This window comes from Sapajus apella, unplaced genomic scaffold (assembly GCF_009761245.1).
Source record: "Sapajus apella isolate SASKATOON/1434 unplaced genomic scaffold, GSC_monkey_1.0 scaffold163, whole genome shotgun sequence".
Classification (NCBI taxonomy): domain Eukaryota; kingdom Metazoa; phylum Chordata; class Mammalia; order Primates; family Cebidae; genus Sapajus; species Sapajus apella.
In genome coordinates, this window is record NW_022437103.1 from 644,486 (window position 1) to 663,414 (window position 18,929).

Sequence of the window (18,929 nt, forward strand, 5' to 3'; positions counted from 1 at the left end):
CCCAGCTACTCAGGAGGCTGAGTAGCTGGGATTACAGGCACGCACCACCATGCCCAGCTAATTTTTTGTAGTTTTAGTAGAGACGGGGTTTCACCATGTTGACCATGATGGTCTCGATCTCTTGACCTCGTGATCCGCCCGCCTCGGCCTCCCAAAGTGCTGGGATTACAGGCGTGAGCCACCCGCGCTCGGCCTGTCCCATTCTCTTTTATCAACTCTGATGAATTTCACCTTTCCAGAACACCACCATGATCCACCTTGTAAACTATCCTGAGAACCCTCAAAGACTCTACTTCTCTTGATTTTTCTTGCCCCAAACATCCTTAGAAGTTTGACACTCTGATTCATCGGCATCAAAGAGTCAACCTGTTTTTATGTCTTTCCAGATGTGAATGGCTGAGTCCTGTTCTTGTGTCTTCTCTGTCTAGGTCTGCTCTCAGCTTTCTCTTCCCATATCTGTGTGCTGCTGGCAGGGGCTCCCTGATGACACTTGGCATACTGTGGTGACTTGGCTGCCCTTATTGAAAATTATTCTTTTTTTTGCAATTTTTGTTTCCTTTAAGCTCTGTGCCATTGATGTCATTATTCTTAACCTTCTACCCCCACTCCCCACCCATGCAGTCTAGTCTCAAACTAACAGCTAGAACAATCCTTTGAAAATATGTCTCCTCAAACTCTCGAATGACTACACATGATAAGCCCAAACTCTACCTCTAATTTTGAAATAATTTGGTACTTGTATTTCTGTCCTTACCTGCCAACATGTCCACCCTTGGTGTAGTGGATGCTGTGATGTGTGGCCCAAATCCCACTTCAAGGCTGAAATAATTATTTCCTGTGGCTATCAGGCCCCTGTGAAAATTGCCCACAGATGGAGAAAGCTGCTTCTTCCGAGGCTGTGCCCCGAGGAAGATCCCAAGTATATCCTGCAAATGGTGAATGAAAGGGCATGGAGCCTGGCCTGTTTGCTGAAAATCAGAACAACCCTGAGGAGCCATCCTACTCTGAGAGCTCCCTGAGGAGCTGAGTCCTCTGTTGAAATTATATCATGGCCCAATTTCTTTTGTTCAGTCCTCTTTCTTCCTTTCTCTTTATAGTATTGACCCTGAGAGTACCCCCTAATTAAACTGCCGGCATGATAATGTCGTTCTCAGAGTCTGCCTCTTAGGGATTCCAGGCAACATAATTGATCACTTCCCTCAGCCCTTGGCCCCCTTGCTTGGCTCAAATGATGACAGGCATGAGAGCACCTCAGGACCTTTGCATGAGCTGTGTCTTTTGCAGTCTCACTCTTCCTTTGCATAGGATGGTGGCCAGCTTTCTCACTTCAAGCCTCTGGTCAAATACCACCTCATCAAGCAGGCCTTTGAGGCCTCCCTATGTAAAAGGAAAACCCTTTGCTCGTTATCTTATGTCATTTCCCACGAACCCATATGAGCATCTGACACCAAGATTTTCTGTTTTCCCATGTCTTTCCTGACCAGTATGTATGTCCCATGGAAATAGTTGGCCTATTACCCTATCCCCAGTGTCTGGCACAGAGTAAAAACCAAATAAATATCTGTGGAAAGAATGAATAATGAGAGAATTCTATTTGCTTTCTTGTTTACATCTATCTGCAAGTACTTTCTCTCTTTCCATACTTTTCTCCGTTTGGCTGTAGTTGATGGCTCGGATTTCCAACTGGAGACAGCATACCCTGTAGTATGTTCATGACTTGCTGGTTTAGTTGCCTGGGAGAAGTGGGGGAGATAGGACTTTTGGAAGAATGTCTGGACAAAGCCCATGTTCCCAGGAGAGAGGGGGAAATAATCTTCTGGCTTGTTCCTTTTAAATTTTTTTTAAAGAAAACTTTTCCTCTGCTATATTTGAGCTGTCATATATCAAAGCATTGGACACTGATCTCTGTGCCTACAGCCCTTTTGCCTTTAACCTCATCACTGTTGATTATGTGTGAATTACAAGGAGAGGAGCTGAACTGTCACTCACAGTGATTAGCAGCCCTTTGCTTGGCCATAGGATTACACACCCTCACTCTGGAGGACCAGTTACTTACTGGTGAATCTCCCCAGTTCACTGAGTCACTGAATTCAGACCTACATATTTCTCTAATATTTAAAAATCCTCCTTCATTAAAACAATGAATACAAAGCCTTTGTAAGAAAATATTTCAATTGTCAGAATGAACCTGAACAAATCCCAAACTTGCACTTGCCCTGCGCTTCCAAGTTTTTGTTTGTTTGTTTTCTCACATGGGAATATGAGACCTGAACTTTCCTTTCCCACTGTGGTTGGGCAACAGTGTGAGGGAAGCCATCCAGTCCTCCCTGGGACTTCGGGAAGATCTTGATTGTGAAGGGCTGTTTGTAGACCCCATCAGAGGTGTCCAGGTAAATGAGCAGCGGCTGATTCAATTAACTGATAAGAATCCATTAGCAGATCCAGGCCATCTTGTTTGAACACAGAGCATTGTATAAAAATAACTACCAGGGTGGCTCACTTCTTACCGGAGAAATCTGAGGCGCCTGTGTGTGCCACAGCCCAGAAGGTGGCGCCATACACATATAAGGGACAATTGACATTTAAATGCCACTGAGCCCTATGCAGGTAGCAATCTGTGAGAAAAAATCCTCTAATTGGATGGCTTTAAGAGCAGAGCCCACTTTTCTGTGTCCGGCAGGCCTTCCGCTTTGGAAAGGTCAGGGCATTCACAGTCTGCATATTTTTCTCTATTGCCCAGTGCGATGGGGAGGACTCGAGTATGGGAGCCGGCCTACTTCATTTGAAATCCTGACTTTGCCATTTACAAGCTGTGTGGCCCTGAGTGTAATACTTAACCTTGGTTTTGCTCAACGTAATTCAGGATTAATAAGAACTCTGTCATCAGGCTCTGAAGACTAAATGAAATAATGTACGCTGAGTACATTACATATTGTCGGGTCTGCACATTTCCCCTTTGCATTAGAATAGGGCATCATTCTGGGCTGATACAGCCCCTCAGACTGATCTGTGAGTAGAGAATGGGCTGGAATGCAGCCCCTACAAGCCTATGGGCCAGGCACTCAGGTGCAAGTCCTGCCTTTAGCCTCTCCCTACCTTACCTGAGGACTGGCGAACCTGGAGTTTGTTGTGACTTAGATGACTAGGCATGGCAAGCGTTACTTCCCAAGAGGACAGGTCCTGGTGCAATGTTACTTCTTTGGAAGAAGATGAAAGATAACCATCAAATTTAAGACTTATAGCCTAAAGTGTACAATAAGTATGTTACAGAGCCAGACTGGAAGAAAGAAATGCATAAATCAAAAAATCAAACTGATCTTCATTCAATCATAAATTGAATAAAGAATTCTTAGAAATTAGAAGTGGAAGCTTAGCCCCCAAAGTGGGAAATTTTACCTGCTTGGAAAATTGAATTTGTTACCCTTTGGGATAGTGAAATTCCTGGATAACTTAAAGGAGTGTCTAAAATGTGGGTCCCTGTGAATGGTGATTGTGAGCAGCAGAGCTCCAGCAATGGGGACACGTTGCTATGGAAACCCTGAAGGTGGAAGCTCCTCCGGGCCTCAGAAAGGCTGTCAATTAGATCCATACTCTTGGGGAGTTTAATGAAAACAGTCACTTGTCATTTTTTTAGCAGCCATCCAACATTATATACATTTAAAATATTTCCATGGAAAGAAAAGCCTGCGGTTAAGTTTAGCTGTTTATTTTAAGAGAACTCCCTTGTGTGGCTTTGACAGGGCAGATTTTTTCCTCTCTCTTTCTCCACATTAAAGGAGAAAAGTGAGGCCCTCCAGTGTTTAGCAGAAACACAATTAGGAGAGTCTCCGATGGTGGTTCATTCAGGCTGTTCAAGAGGCGCTTCAGTCCTCCGGCCCTATTTCCATCACAGTGTGAGTGAGTGGTCCTACTGGCCCCTTCATGTTGTTGCCTCTCAAACTAGATCCCTGAGAGTTTTTTGGGATTTTGCACCTACACTGACTGGCTGGTAGGCACTTTTAATGGGGTAGCTTAGAAAAGAAACCTTCATTAGACATCAGTCTCTTCAAATGTCGCATGCTGAAGAATAAGGAATCATAATTTTTTTTCCTTAGACTGACTTGCCATCTAAGGCCAGTTGCTGGCATCTGATTCTCCCTAAGAACACAAATCAATAGTCAACACAGAAATCACACTCTAAAGAGAAGCTGGTTTCAAGATTGGCTGTTGCTATTTGCTTTCAATTGAATGTATGTATATAGATAGGTACGTGTTTATGTATGTTTATTTGTACCTAAACATGACATTTCTGAGTTGTATTTTGCAGAAGAAACATTTATATCTTGTATCATAGATGTGACCACTGAGAGATGGGAACGCTTTTACTTTTTCTTTTTTCTTTTTTTTTTTTTGAGACAGAGTTTTGTTCTGTCACCCAGGCTGGAGTGCAGTGGCACGATCTCGGCTCACTGCAACCTCTGCCTCCTGGATTCAAATAATTCTCTTGCCTCAGCCTCCTGAGTAGCTGGGATTACAGGCATGTGCCACCATACCCAGCTAATTTTTGTATTTTTTGTAGAGACGGGGTTTCACCATATTGGTCAGGCTGGTTTCAAACTCCTGACCTTGTGATCTGCCTGCCTTGGCCTCCCAAAGTGCTGGGATTACAGGCCTGAGCCACTGTGCCCGGCTGGGAACACTGGTTCAAACTAGATTGGGAACTGAGGCTCCAGTGTTCATGAAAAATGTCAGACACATACAAAGAGCTGAAAGCCCATTCCAATCAAGTCTGTCTTTACCCAACCCATTAGGCAGTCAAATGACAGTTGAAAATCCAGTTCCCCATGTTGCAAATCAAAGACTGGTGTCTCCTTGACTTCTGAGCTCAGGGCATCCTACTCTTTTTACTTTTCTTTTAAATGTCAAATCATAAGTAGGTCAGCAGAAGCCATAGTGTTGTTACCTCTCCAGCTCAGTTTGGCTCATAAGAATGTAGCAAACATTACTACATTTGGTTTTCTGCAATATTTTGAAAATTGCATTTTATGGTTTGGGTCTGATTGCATCTGCTAATTATCATATCTTTACTTGTGGCAAAGAAACGACCAGTACTGATATGGAAAGGCACAGATATTGCTTGGCGTCACTGATTGAATTGCAGAGCAATAATTATACAGATTCCCAAAGTATGTATATTTCATGGCCCTGGATAAAGATTATTCTAAGAAATCCCTTCTTGGTATAGTTACAGTAATTGTGGTAATTAGCACAGTAAAAACAGGAAACATGAAGCCCTAGTCAGATATCTGTCCCCACACAGCTCTCTCCCCTAATATCACACATTGCAAATGGTGGTTGGTGGAATGATTATACACATCATATGTATTAAAGTGGGAAGCGTTGCAAAATGTTCAGTTTGTAAGACTTAATATGGACCCAGCCACTAATTAACTGTCTAATCTTGGGAAAGTCATTTGTACTGCCTGGCTTTCAGTTTTACCACCTATATTATGAGAAAGCTGAACGAATTGATCACAAGTTTTCTTTTTGATTTTCCAGGTGCAAAGTTTCCCATTTTGCCTTCAGGACCATAGCAAATGCCTCCTTTATAGATGGCCAAGGGAGATCCTTGTCAGCAAGAATTGTGCTATAGCCTCCCCGCCTAACCTCGAGGATACACGAGGACTAGGACATTTGTGGTGCTTCTACATAGCATTGGCAAGAGTTTGAACGCCTCTCTCTCAAACCAACAGCAAGAATTGTCCAGGAAGGGCTCTCACTACCATACTCCCCTAAATATTCTTGTGTGAAAAGAAGAGACATGTTGTCATAAGTGAGTCTTTCAGTTGGTATTTGTAGTACTGCAAAGTTGTAAATCTGGCAACGTGGTAATAGCTTAGACTCTCTTAAATTTTGTGATTTACTACTTGATATGGTAGCACAAAATTAGAACTTCAGAAATAATACAGGCTTGGTCACTTTACCTATAAGCTCTATTAATGACAATAATTTTATAGAGGAAATTGCTCTTCTTTAGGCAATGCCTCATCTGACTTGATGCTCTCTGCAGCAGAAGGTGAAATTACAATAATTACAAACTTGATCTTGGCTGTGACCCCTGAATTGACCCTTTGAAGGAACCTGAATTATGTCTGAATCTGTTATCTCTGCAAGGAGACCAGCTGTCTTCAGAATTGCCTTTGGGGCCCCACCTTGTCATCGTGAAATTGCGGTTAGGTAATCTTGCCAATATTTTCCAGATTTGGTGCAGATAAGCTTGAACACATTTGACTTCCTGGTTTCCAATGTTATTTAGAGAATAGGATGACTTAAAGCATTTATTTTTTTCAACTCAATTCTTATCATAACCCATCAACATCACAGTGTTTTTATTCTCTATTTCATTTTTATATGATCCTATTAGTTGAGAGCGACATTTTTCTTTACTATGGCCCTGTCTCCTTTTTGCCTTTGCTAGAACTCAGGGATCATACACCTTTTACTAAATTAGAATTCAGCCATATCCTCTGACCAACAGTTTTCCTAACACTGATCTTCTTCATTAAGTTTTCTTAGGGTTGGAACAAAGGCAATTTTTTCTGTTCCATGCAAATGACATTTACAACCTGTCCCTAAATCACAGACCGGAAATGCTTCTCTTAGATAACTGAGGCTGATACTTTTGAAAAATGCTGCACTCCTGGTACCTTTCCAGGCCTCCATGAAAATGAAAGTGAGTTTTTGGATTGAGAGTGAGTCAAGCTTCCAAGCTGTTAAGAAACATGGCTTTGCTGTGGCTCCATCATGGCTATGTGGTGACTTAGCAGGAGTGTCATTCAGGATGTGTGAACGGCGTCAGTCTCAGAGATGTGGCTGTCTCCCTTTATGTTTCCAGATGAAACTGACACTCCTTGTTGTCAAGGAGTCAGTGGTGCTGAATGACCTTACGCCAAAGTGGGCTGCCGGCATGCTTTGGGGGCATTTCTGCTTCTTCTCAATTGTGCCTCTATATAGGGAAGTTCACTGATCACAGGCCAATATAGAAGTGCAAAATTTACTTTATCCATGCAAGGTCATATATATGAATTGCAGATTTCTTCTGTACAATTTATTTTTCCCTTTGTCATAGCAGTAGAGAGAAAAATGATAATCAAAGTGCCATTCAGTCTAATTTGACAAAACACTCATTAAGACCCTGCTGAACTGGGATTGGTGAGATAATTAAGAGATAAGACAGCCCCTGTGCATTGTCATAACTTGAGTGGATTTGACGTGAGACATGCTGGGACTTAGTGGCATGTGGAGAAAGGGAGAGTGTCATAATGGGGGAAAGGGAGCGAGTCACGGCTAAAATTATGGACGTGAGCTTGCTGTGGGATATTCCTCTCTAAATAGGTGCCCACCATTGCATTATATTGCATGGAAGGTGTTCCAATACCTTGTACTTAGTATTCAAATGAATGTAACTCTAAGCCAGGCTGATCCCTGATGTTCTATGTATTGGAATACCTTGAAATACATGATTTGTTTATATAGACATGGCCCCTGCTACTGGTTAGGGCTAGTGAGCCAGGAGTCTGTTTCCTGAAACAAGGACCAATGTAGATTATATATAAATGTCACTTTGAGCATCTTGTTCAAAGAAGTAGGAGTTGGGGCATGGTTTCATTGCAGCGATCACTCTATCCTCTTTCACATATGTGCTTCACTTGGTTCCTGGGACAACAAATGTCTTGAGTTCCTTTTTTTTTCTTTTCTACCTCAATAGTTATTCTTCCTATTCTCCCTTACTGGTTCCTCATGCTCTCTTAACTTTTTAATGCTGGAATACCCCGAGCTCAGTACTTGATTCTCTCCTCCTTGTTGACACTCACCCCTTTATTCAGTCTCTTGGCACTGAAGGGCATCTATATCTTGACAGCTGTCAAATGACCATTTCTAACTGGGGCTTCTGTCCTGAACTGCAGACTCACTTAGCCTTCAGTCTACTCAGCATCCCACAGGGGTGTCTCCAACTCAACAGGCTCACGAAGAACTCCTTTCCACCTATTCCTTCTGCAACCTTCCATGTCACAGTTGATGCCAAATCTGATCTTCCAGTTGCTCAGGGAAAGAAGCCATGAAGCCATGTTGATTCCTCTCTTTCTCTTACACAGACATCCAATCTGTCAGGAAATGCTGTTGGCTCCACCTTTGTAACATATTCAGAGTTCGACACTTTTCACCACCTCTTCTGACATCACCCTCGGGTGAATTATCCACATCTCTGGCCTGGATTATGCCAATGACTTCCTAATTGCCTCTTGCTCTGCCCCTCCTACGTAATTTTCAATCCTATAGCCAGAATTATTCACATACTACTGAAACTGTCCCTATAAACTTTATAAAATTAATCAGTGAAGAAGAGAGTGGGAGAGATGAAACTAAACTCCGCTTGCAGCACACTCAGCATTAATCACTAGGTCAGGCTGTGCTCCGACCTGCTTCCTCATGGGTGCTTGGTGCCTCCTGTCCTGGAATCACATAGAGCCTAGATGATAGTTCCCCTTCTATGTTCTATGGGTAAAAATTTGAACGTTATAAAACATTAACTTTGAGCTATTCCTTCAGGTCTTGCACACTGATGAAACTACTGACTCCCCTGGTCTCCAGGACCTCACGAGGAGCTGACTCACTAAAGAATGCAGTTTTCACGTCCTGATAATTTCATCCCACTTTCCCTGATGAATTAATGACCCCAGTTTCCCAGCCTATCTCACCTTCCATGATCCTCTTAAAACCCCAGCCCTGAACTTCTTGGGGAGATGAATTTGAGGGTCTCCTCCCATCTCCTTGCTCAGTACCCTGCAATCATTAAACCCTCTCTCTGCTGTATATCCTGCTGTCTCCGTGTAATTATTCTGTTGCTGCATAGCAGGCATACAAACCTGTTGGTCCTATAATAATACCTAAGCCAGTCATGCCACCCATTAAAAACCTTGCAACGACGCTATTTCATTCTCATTTAAAACCAGTGTCCTTATGAGGGACTTGATGGTCCAGTCTTAGTGACCTCTCAAACCTGAAGCTTTCAGGCTCAGTGGTTCCACTCCATATCCCTGGCTCCTGCAGCCCTCAGACAGCCTCCCACTCATCTATGCACTGGTCATACCCTCTGCTTTTCTCCCGTTATCTGCATACTTCCCTGCCTTACCTCCTTCTTGTCTTTACCCAGAGGTCACCTTCTTAATATGCCCTGCTTAGATTACCCGATTTTAAATTGCAACCTGCATCCCCTCTCCCCACCACCCTTCTTTGGCAGATATTCCTCATTGCTGGTACCTTGCTTGACTTTTTTTCTTCTTTTTTCTTTTCTTTTTCTTTCTTACTTTTTTTTCCTATGGTTTTATTCTTTATTGAATGGAATGAAATGTTGACATTTCTTTGAAACTTGGAACTACTAAATTTCATTTCTCCAAATGGTTCTACATTTTTTTCTTAGTGGTGCAAGTTGTCTTACGTAGCTTACAAGTCAATCTCTACAGAGTACTTCAGTCTGCTGCCATTCTGATAAAACGAAAGTTATTCGTTAACTTAACTGTATGTGTATTTCTTTTTTTGCTATAACACTTAACACATGAACAGAAATCTATTCTTTCTCCACAAAAACAAGAGTACAATAATTTTTTTTCTGTCAGTATTATATTTTTAAAAGGTTAACATTAAAAACAAACAACCATTATTTTCTTTGAAATCATTTAATCTTCTTGCACATCTTAAGTTTCCTTCTTCTGTCTGCATTCTTCTGTCAATTTATTCAGAAATTTCTTTAATTTCTGACAATGAGGAAGGCTGCTGCAATGAGTATTCTTTGCAGCTTCTTCATTTGTATAAAAGAGTGAACACAGCTTATAGTAAAACCGTGTTTTAGGTATCACATAGTCTATACCAACAGGAATGTTGGACTAATATGGTCCAATTCTATACCTTTATCTTCTCAACACCCCATGGAGATACAGACCAGGCCAGTAACATTTTGGCCAGCTTTGGTCTGCCTGCTAGAGACTAGATGAACTGAGCTGTTATCTGGAGGACAAGATTACTACTGAGAATTTGCCCCAAATCATTCTACGGCTTAAAAGGAGGAGAACTGAAGAAGGCCCTACCTTGAGTTATGGTAGAGATGGCAGGTCTGCTACACAGGAGCCACCATCCAGAGTACCTAGGGATGACTGGGAAGAAAAAGCCGTTTTAGAAGAGAGAGTTTTGATGATCATGGTCCTAGTGTCAATCCAGCGCTTGACTATGATCATGGAAGTTGTTCTCAAGAATCTGGTTATTATGACAGAATGGATTATGAAGATGACAAATTTAAGAGATGGAGAAAGGTGTAGGGATGATTCTTTTCTTGGTGAGACCTCACATGACTGTCATAAATTTAACAGTGAGTATGAGAGAATGGGATGTGGTCCAGGCCCCTTACAAGGGAAATCTCATTGAGGGACGCTCCTCCAGGTAGCAATATTGAAGACTTCCATGGACTCTTACCGAAGAGTTATCCTCATCTGTGCTCTATGTGCGATTTGCCAGTTCATTCTAATAAGGAGTAGAGTCAACATAACAATGGAGCAAGTCACAGTTGTTGATGCCAGCTTCTTCTTGAAATCTACCCGGAATGGAATCAATGACAAAGGACACACAATGGGTGATCCATTTATGTTGTAGCAGTCTACAAATCCAGCACCAGGAATTCTGAGACCTCCACCTCCCTCATTTAATCTTGGGGGACCAGCAGCTGGACTTTTCTTTTTTTAAAACCATAGAAACGTTCAGTTTCTAACTTACCATTTCTTCACTGTTTACCATGCTTGTTGTTTGTCTCTTTTTGATCCTCCTCTCCCCTTGTCACAGTAGAATGTAAAGTCCATGTGGGTAGGGATTTTTATTAGTTTTGTTCACTGTTGTGTCATAAGTGCATTGAGAAGGATTTAGAAAATGACGGGTCCTCAGCATATTTCTTGAATAAGTAAATCCAGAAATTCTGTGCCTTCATAATAAGTGCATTACTTTCAAATACTGGAAAAGTCAGAGTTCCAGTTTAGAAGGAATTGGTCACGGATTCTTAATCCACTTGTTTTTTTTTTTGCTCAGCCCTGGAATATATTGTCATATTTTACTGCAGAATTCCCATGTAATTTACAAAAATGACATCACTAATTCTCTTCCCCTACCCGAAGAAAAAAGACACTGAAATATTTGAGGGAGAACCAGACCCTTAGTGAATGACATACACCACATTTTGGTTCTCTTAGGAATTCGTGGAAATTTCATTCTCCACATTAAACATAAGCTATTTCAGCCCTGATATGCTAGATTCCGACTATTTGAGATAACTGAGGCGTGCCAGTTGAGTGAGCCACCTGAAGTCCAGCACTCCTCCTCTCTGGCATTATCAGTGCCATGAAAGAGCCACTTTATCACATCCTTCATTTTAAAGACTTGTGTGAGTCTCCTTCTCCTTGGAAAACAGAATCATCTGTCTTGCCCATTCCTTCACACAGAACACCAAGAGGGCATGTACCTCAGTGCTTGGAAGCATCAGATTCATAATTTCTTCAAGATGAATCGAAATCAGGAAACAACATTAATCCCAACTCTGCTCTAAGAGTAAAACAAAGTGAGACTGTACTGGTGTTTAAGAGCAAATTCTTATATGTCTTTGCACACTTAGGGTATGCTCCATTGGGGATTTCAAACAGTAAGCAATGTTTTTTAAATATACTTAGGTTTTAATATTGTTAGGAATGCTTTTAATTATTTTTGACTCTCTGGCAAAAAGAAGATTATTGATTCTGATGGCCATTCTCTAAACTAGAATGTGCTCTGTTCTTTGTATCTTTTTGGAGTAAAGGAAGACAGAAAAATAGTTGGGGATAGTTTTGCAATACAAATGAAAGGAGAGAAAGATAGAATAGGCCCTTCCTGAACTCACGTGCTGTTTTTCCTCTGAAAATGTTTTTGTGATGCCTAACAATTCTCTCAAGACTGAAAGATAAAGATTGCATTGTAGATGTAACAGTCTTAATTAGTAAAATTGACAAGAAAATACTTATCTCTTTATATTGAATGACAGGAAAACACAACTCAGGGAGTTTGTCACTTATGATTGAACAGAATCACATTTTAGTTTTACATATTTGTCTCAAACTGATTAAGTTCATGGGTAGGTTTTTGTTTAGCTTCCTGGATCATGAATATTCTGAATTCTTAGCTTTTCTTATCAGCAAAGAAAAGCAATTCTTAACATAGGGTTTGAACAAACAAAGTACTTCAGACTCTTTACAATTTTCCTATTACAGATGCTGTTTCTCTCCTTAGAAGGGAAATTCACTATTTTAAAAAATATTTCTCTCGGTCAAAGAGAGGCAATTTTATTATTTGATTTTCTAATTTTCTTAAGGGACAGAAGATTTGTACTTTCAAATTTCACAATGCTAAGCCAAATGTATTTTTCTATCTATATTTTGTCTCATAAAAAGAATCATTTAATAAAACAACTGTCTCTTCTGAAAGAACACAAATATTTGCCAAGCATTTCTCCATTATAAATATTACACACATATGCCTAGAACTCACTCATCCTTTGAAAGTTGCCAGTTTCATCCAATAGTATGAGGCATTTCCCTTTTCATACACACATGATAGTGACTGATATTGTGTGATTTTATTTGTTATAGAAAATTTACCAAAAGCCTGTTCTGATTTTTTCTGAGCACGTGTCCTGTGTTAATTTCAAGAGTCTTATCAACAAATTGAATGGTTTCTATCTTTTTTCTTTATGTGATACATGGTTTTGAAAAATGTCTCTTTACTTTTGGTCTCCTAGGTGTTTTACTTGACTAATTTTAGGACATAAAACGTTATTATTTTTTTTCAAAGAAGACAATGTACCTTCCTTGAAAATGAACTTAAAACATTGACAACTTTGTGCCACTATTAGATGAGGTTTCCTCATAGCTGTAGGAGGGTATTTCCGGGTCCTTGGGGAGCTGGAGAAAGGAACGTACTAGAAACTGCTGCTGCTGACTATTCCTTCTACCCTCGATAAACATGTTGTGCCTTGGCAATTGCAATTCTTGCTTAATTGGGTTCAGGAGGCAGGAGATCATCAAATGTGTAAATATTTTTGTCAATATCCAACAATGACAGGCTGTGCCTGTTTCTGACCTGGGGCCATCACTATGTTTCTGTTAAGGTTTGTATCCTATGCCATGAAAGCTAGGGATGTATATAGGCATATGAGTATATGCATGTGTAGCCTCTGCTCACAAATTCAAAACCCATTTCCAGAGATGGAATAACACACTAAGGTCTAGGAATTAATAGTTCTTGGTTCACTCAATCCAAATTTCAGATGTTTGTCTTTGTATTTTCTAGCCATATTTTACTTGTTAGCTACTTTGACTAAATCACTGTAGGTGCAGATTGACTTGTCCCAGCAGATAGAGTTATATCATCACTTAACTTAAATTGCCTCTTTTATTTACATTTACAAAATCAGAATGAGTGCTATTGTATTTTTAAACTTTTTAACAGCTTTATTGAGGTATATATGATTTAAAATAAACTGCACATGTAAAAAGCATACATATACAAAAGTATACAAAAAGTATAAAAGGTAAGTTGCATGTATCTATACATCTATGAAACCATCCAAAAATCATTTTGCAATCAGGGTAATGAACATATCCATCAAACCTAAAGGTTACCTTCTACCTGTTAATCATTTCATCCTCTGCCTCTCCAACTCCCTATCTCCAGGCAAGTAATCTGCTTTCTGTTACCGTAAATTACTCTGCATTTTCTGGGATTTAATATAAATGAAATTATGTAGTATGCACTGTTTTTTTCTGGGCTCTTTCACTTACCATAATTATCTTGAGATGCATCTGTTTCATTGTGTAGTATATTAGTAGTTTTTTTTTCCCCATTTTTATTGTTGAGTAGGATTCCATCGTGCAGACTTACAATAATTCCTTTATTCTGAGGACGGATATTTGTATTGTTTCCAGTTCTTGACAACCACAAACAAAGCTACTATTGATACTAACATACGGGTATTTCTATGAACATATGCTTTAATTTTTCTTGGGAAATTATCAGACCTTGAAGTAGAATGGTAGGTATAAGTTTAACTTCTTATCAAAACTGCCAAACTGTTTTACAAAGTGTTTGCACATTTTACATTCAGAAATGAATGAGAGTTCTAGTTGCTCCACATCCTTGATAACAATTGTTATGGTCAGCTTTTTAATCTTAGACTTTCCAATAGGTGTGTAGCGAAATCTTGTTTGTATGTCTTTTATTTTAAAGATTTAAAGAACTCTTTCCTTTTCACTGTATTAGAGTTTGTATATTTTGGTTACATGTTCTTTATCTGATGTCTACCTGAAGACTTTGTCAATTCAATATTACATAGGAGATTCTTTATGTGATTTGAATTTATTTCTCCTAGTTGTGTAATTTGGCCTGTTATTATGAAACTAGTGTCGTCTGAATAGCAGACATTCTTACTTTTGGTTAAATCCAATTTATCATGTTTTTCTATTTTGGATTGTGATTTTTCGTTGGATCTATATATGTATATATTATAGGCTTACTATTATATTTTGTTGGTCTACATGGATAACTTTTATACAGTTTTTTTGGGGGGGTGCTATTCCATGTCCTTTGCATTTTCATATACATTTTAGCAAAAATTATTGAATTTCTACTTTTTTTTTTGAAATTATATGCTAAGTTCTGGGATACATGCTCAGATCATGCATGATTGTTACATAGGTATATACATGCTATGGTGGTTTGCTGCATCCATCCCCTGTCATCTACATTAGGTATTTATTCTAATGTTATCCCTCCCCAATCCCCCCACCTCCTGCTATGCCACCCCTAGCCCTCCCACCCACCAACAGGCCCTGCTGTGTGATGTTCCCCTCCCTGTGTCCACGTGTTCTCATTGTTCAACACCCACTTATGAATGAGAACATGTGGTGTTTAATTTTCTCTTCTTATGTCAGTTTGCTGAGAATGATATTTTCCAGATTCATCCATATCCCTGCAAAGGACATGAACTCATCCTTTTTATGTCTGCATAGTATTCCGTGGTGTATATGTGCCACATTTTCTTTATCCAGTCTATCCCTGATGGACATTTGGGTTGGTTCCAAGTCTTTGCTATTGTAAACAGTGCTGCAATAGAGACACAAAAAAACTTCAAAAAATCAATGAATCCAGGAGCTGGTTTTTTGAAAAGATTAAAAAAAAAGAAAAAAAAATAGATAGGCTGCCAGCCAGACTAATAGAAAAGAAAAGAAATGAGAATTGAATAGATGCAATAAAAATTGATAAAGGGATATCACCACCAATTCCACAGAAATTCAAACTACCATCAGAGATTACTACAAACACCTTTATGCACATAAATCAATAAATCTAGAAGAAATGGATAAATTCCTGGGTACTTACACCCACCCAAGACTAAACCAGGAAGAAGTTGAATCCCTGAATAGACCAATAACAAGGTCTGAAGTTGAGGCAGCAATCAATAGCCTACCAACCAAAAGAAGTCCAGGACCAGGCGGGTTCATAGTCGAATTCTGCCAGACATACAAAGAGGAGTTAGTACTTTTGGGGTTTACGGGAGACCTTAGCTCCCTGAGAGGACTTTTTTTAGGTTTTTAGTTTATACTTTTTTAAGAAAGAGAGAGGAGACTGCGGCACAGTGCACTTATAAATACCGAACCTCAAACAGAGTTTGCAGAAAGTGATTTATTTAGATTAAGAGAAAAAGGAGAGGAAGAGAGAGAGCTTACATGAGAGAGAGTGTGTGGAAGGGGATTTAAACATGGAGTTTAAAGGGTTGTGGAAGAAGGGGACTTTTAAGTTTTTTAGAACTTCCGCTGGGGTGATTGACTTTTGATCCTTTCCCGTGCCTGCAAAAATTTGGACAGACAGTTAAATCTCCCAGATGGAGAGAGATGGGAGGGGGGCATGGGCGCTGGGAAGTTCTTGCCCTTAAAACTACGCCCCCTCATGAACCTGGAAAGAGAACACATTCCCTCATTTCCCCCTTTGAACAGGAAAGTTTAATTGTGTTGGAACATGGGCATTGATTGCTTTTTAACTCCTTTTTGCTGAAATGGGCATAGAAGGGGTCCTGCACTTGAGGTTTTCTCCAGAGGGGGGACTTTTAGGGGTGCAGGTTGATTTAGAGGCTTATGATAGAGCTTATGAGCCAAGGATATTTGGGGTTTTAGCGGCAGGATTATTTGTGACTTTATGGTTTTTTGGAGGCCAGGTTTTATTGCTTGGTAGGGGGTAATTTGACCACACTGTTTGGCAGAGGAGGATGAGCCGCCTTTTTTTTAAAGGCTGTGTGTTAAATTGGTCCCAATTTTCCAGTATACACTTTAATGGGGACTCGATCTTGGGAAGATTGGCACTCATTTGAAATTGAATACAAGAAATGCCAGCATTCCTGGTTAGTAATTGCAGCCACTTGACCTGAGGCATTCCCCAGGTAAAGATACTTGGAGCTTTCTTTGGTTAGTATTTTGGAATTTTGGTGCCCAAGATGCGTGATTATTTATTTTGGTGGGTTGCCTTTCATGTACTGGATTTGAATTACGCTCTACCAGCATTACGGGACCATTCACTCACTGTTTGTGTGACCTTCAGTGACCACTACAGAGGCATGAAGGGCTGCTGGGTTGAGTCATTTATACCAGCATGCCCCTGAACCAGGCCAGTGAGGCTTAGGAAATGGGTACCAATATTCCCCAGCAAAAGTTTAATTTACACAAGCCAATTTATAAAATTGTCCTAGAAGAGTAAACTTCTAGGGAGGGGCCGTTAGAGCACACAATTTAAAGAAGGCAGGCTGGGCGTGGCTGAGGCCGGAACATTACCCTTAAATCCTGGGCCTCCTCTCCCCAATCCACTTTCCTTTGTAGGAAAATGCTCTTAAGGTTGTGAGACCTGCTATTGACTATTTGGCCCTGGAACCAGTTTAACTATGAGTTTCCATATGGAAAAGTTTTGCCATAGAGAGAGAGAGCCAATTTTAAGCAAGACAAATTTTACACAAAACACAAAGTCCCATAGTCTTTAGCTTTTGAATTTCCCAAAAGGTTTTCCCAATTTAAGACTGGCTTCACCGGGGATTTGAACAGCAACTTTGCAGTTGCAGGATTTACACCTTAACCAACTGTGCTAACAGGCCACGTGTGTTAAGGCAAGGCAGAAAGCCTTTTAAAGCTGTATTTTGAATGAGAATGCTGCACCCTGAGGTGGTGTGGCCTGCCAAAGCCGGGCGGAGCTGATGGCCAGCAGCTGCCCTTCCTTTTTCAGCCGACGGACCCAGAGAAAAAAAGCTGCTTGCCACTGTTAGTTTAAAAGCCACGCTTGTAGCTGCCGTGCAGTTTGGGAGCTGTGCCCTGCCCCCACAGCTTTTGGTAGCCATGTCGACCCCACCAGAACCACGTGTGCACTTGGGCCACTCCCCAAGCCACTGCCCACACAAAGACATGCAGTCGGTGGGCAAACGGCCCAGGGGAACATTTTTTACACTTTTGCCTACAACTAGGGCATGCTGGAGAGGCTTGCCAGAGCCATGCACCAGGCCACCACGCTCCCCGGTCCCATGCAGGCTTCAGTTTTATACAAGCTTGGTCTATAACCCACCCTTTTCCTGCTGTTTTTTTCCCACCGGCTTGCAGCTTGCTGTGGGGCTGGGCTGCGGGTGGCCCCAGTTCCCCGTTCCCAGCCAGCAAGGAGTGAAAGGGCCGGGGGAAGTGCTCGCCCTTTCTGCTCCACAGACTTCAGCAGGTGTTTGTCCCAGAGATAATAGCCAAAGGATAGAGAAGGAGAGAGAGAGACAGACAGAGAGAAAGAGAGAGAGGGAAAGCAGAGAGAAAGCTTGGAGGAAAAAACTGTGGCTGGCCCACACTGCTCCAGCTTTTTTAAAGAGACAGGACAGAATGGGGCTGGTTTTACTCACGATTTGAATTTTTTTTTCTTCTGCTATACCTTACTTCTGGCTGTACCCCTCTCCTGGCTGGCTCGCCAAAATGTTGGGGTTGAGGGGTTTAGGGGTTCAGGGGTGCCCTTAACTCCCCTGAGAGGACTTTTTTTTCAGGTTCTTGGTTTATTACTCTTTTAAGAATGGGAGAGGAGACTACAGTGCAGTGTACTTGTAAAGTAAACACTGGACTCCAAACAGAGTTTGTAGAAAGTGATTTATTTAGATAAAGAGAAAAAGGAGAGGAAGAGAGAGAGCATCCACGAGACAGAAAGTGTGTAGAAGGGGATTTAAACATGGAGTCCAAAGGGGTGTGGAAGAAGGGGACTTTTAACCTGGGAGGAACCCGCACCTTCTCCAAGACACCTGGCCAATGAAAGAAGATTTTTAGAACTTCTGCTGAGGTGATTGACTTTTGACCCTTTCCCTAGCCTGTGAAAATTTAAACAAAGGCATTTAAATCTCCCGGATGGAGAGAGATGGGGGTGGACATGGGCGCTGGGAAGTTCTTGTCCTTAAAACTACGTCCCCTTGTAGACCTGGAAAGAGAACACATTCCCTCAGTACCATTCCTTCTGAAGCTCTTCCAAACAATACAAAAAGAAGCAACCCTCCCTAACTCATTTTATGAGACCAACATCGTCCTGATACCAAGACCTGGCAGAGACACAACTAAAAAAGAAAATTTCAGGCCAATATCCATGATGAACATTGATGTGAAAATCTTCAATAAAATACTGGCAAACCGAATCCAACAGCACATCAAAAAAACTTATCCATCACGATCAAGTAGGCTTCATCCCGGGGATGCAAAGCTGGCTCAAAATATGCAAATCTATAAATGTAATCCATCACATAAACAGAATCAAAGACAAAAATGATGTGATTATCT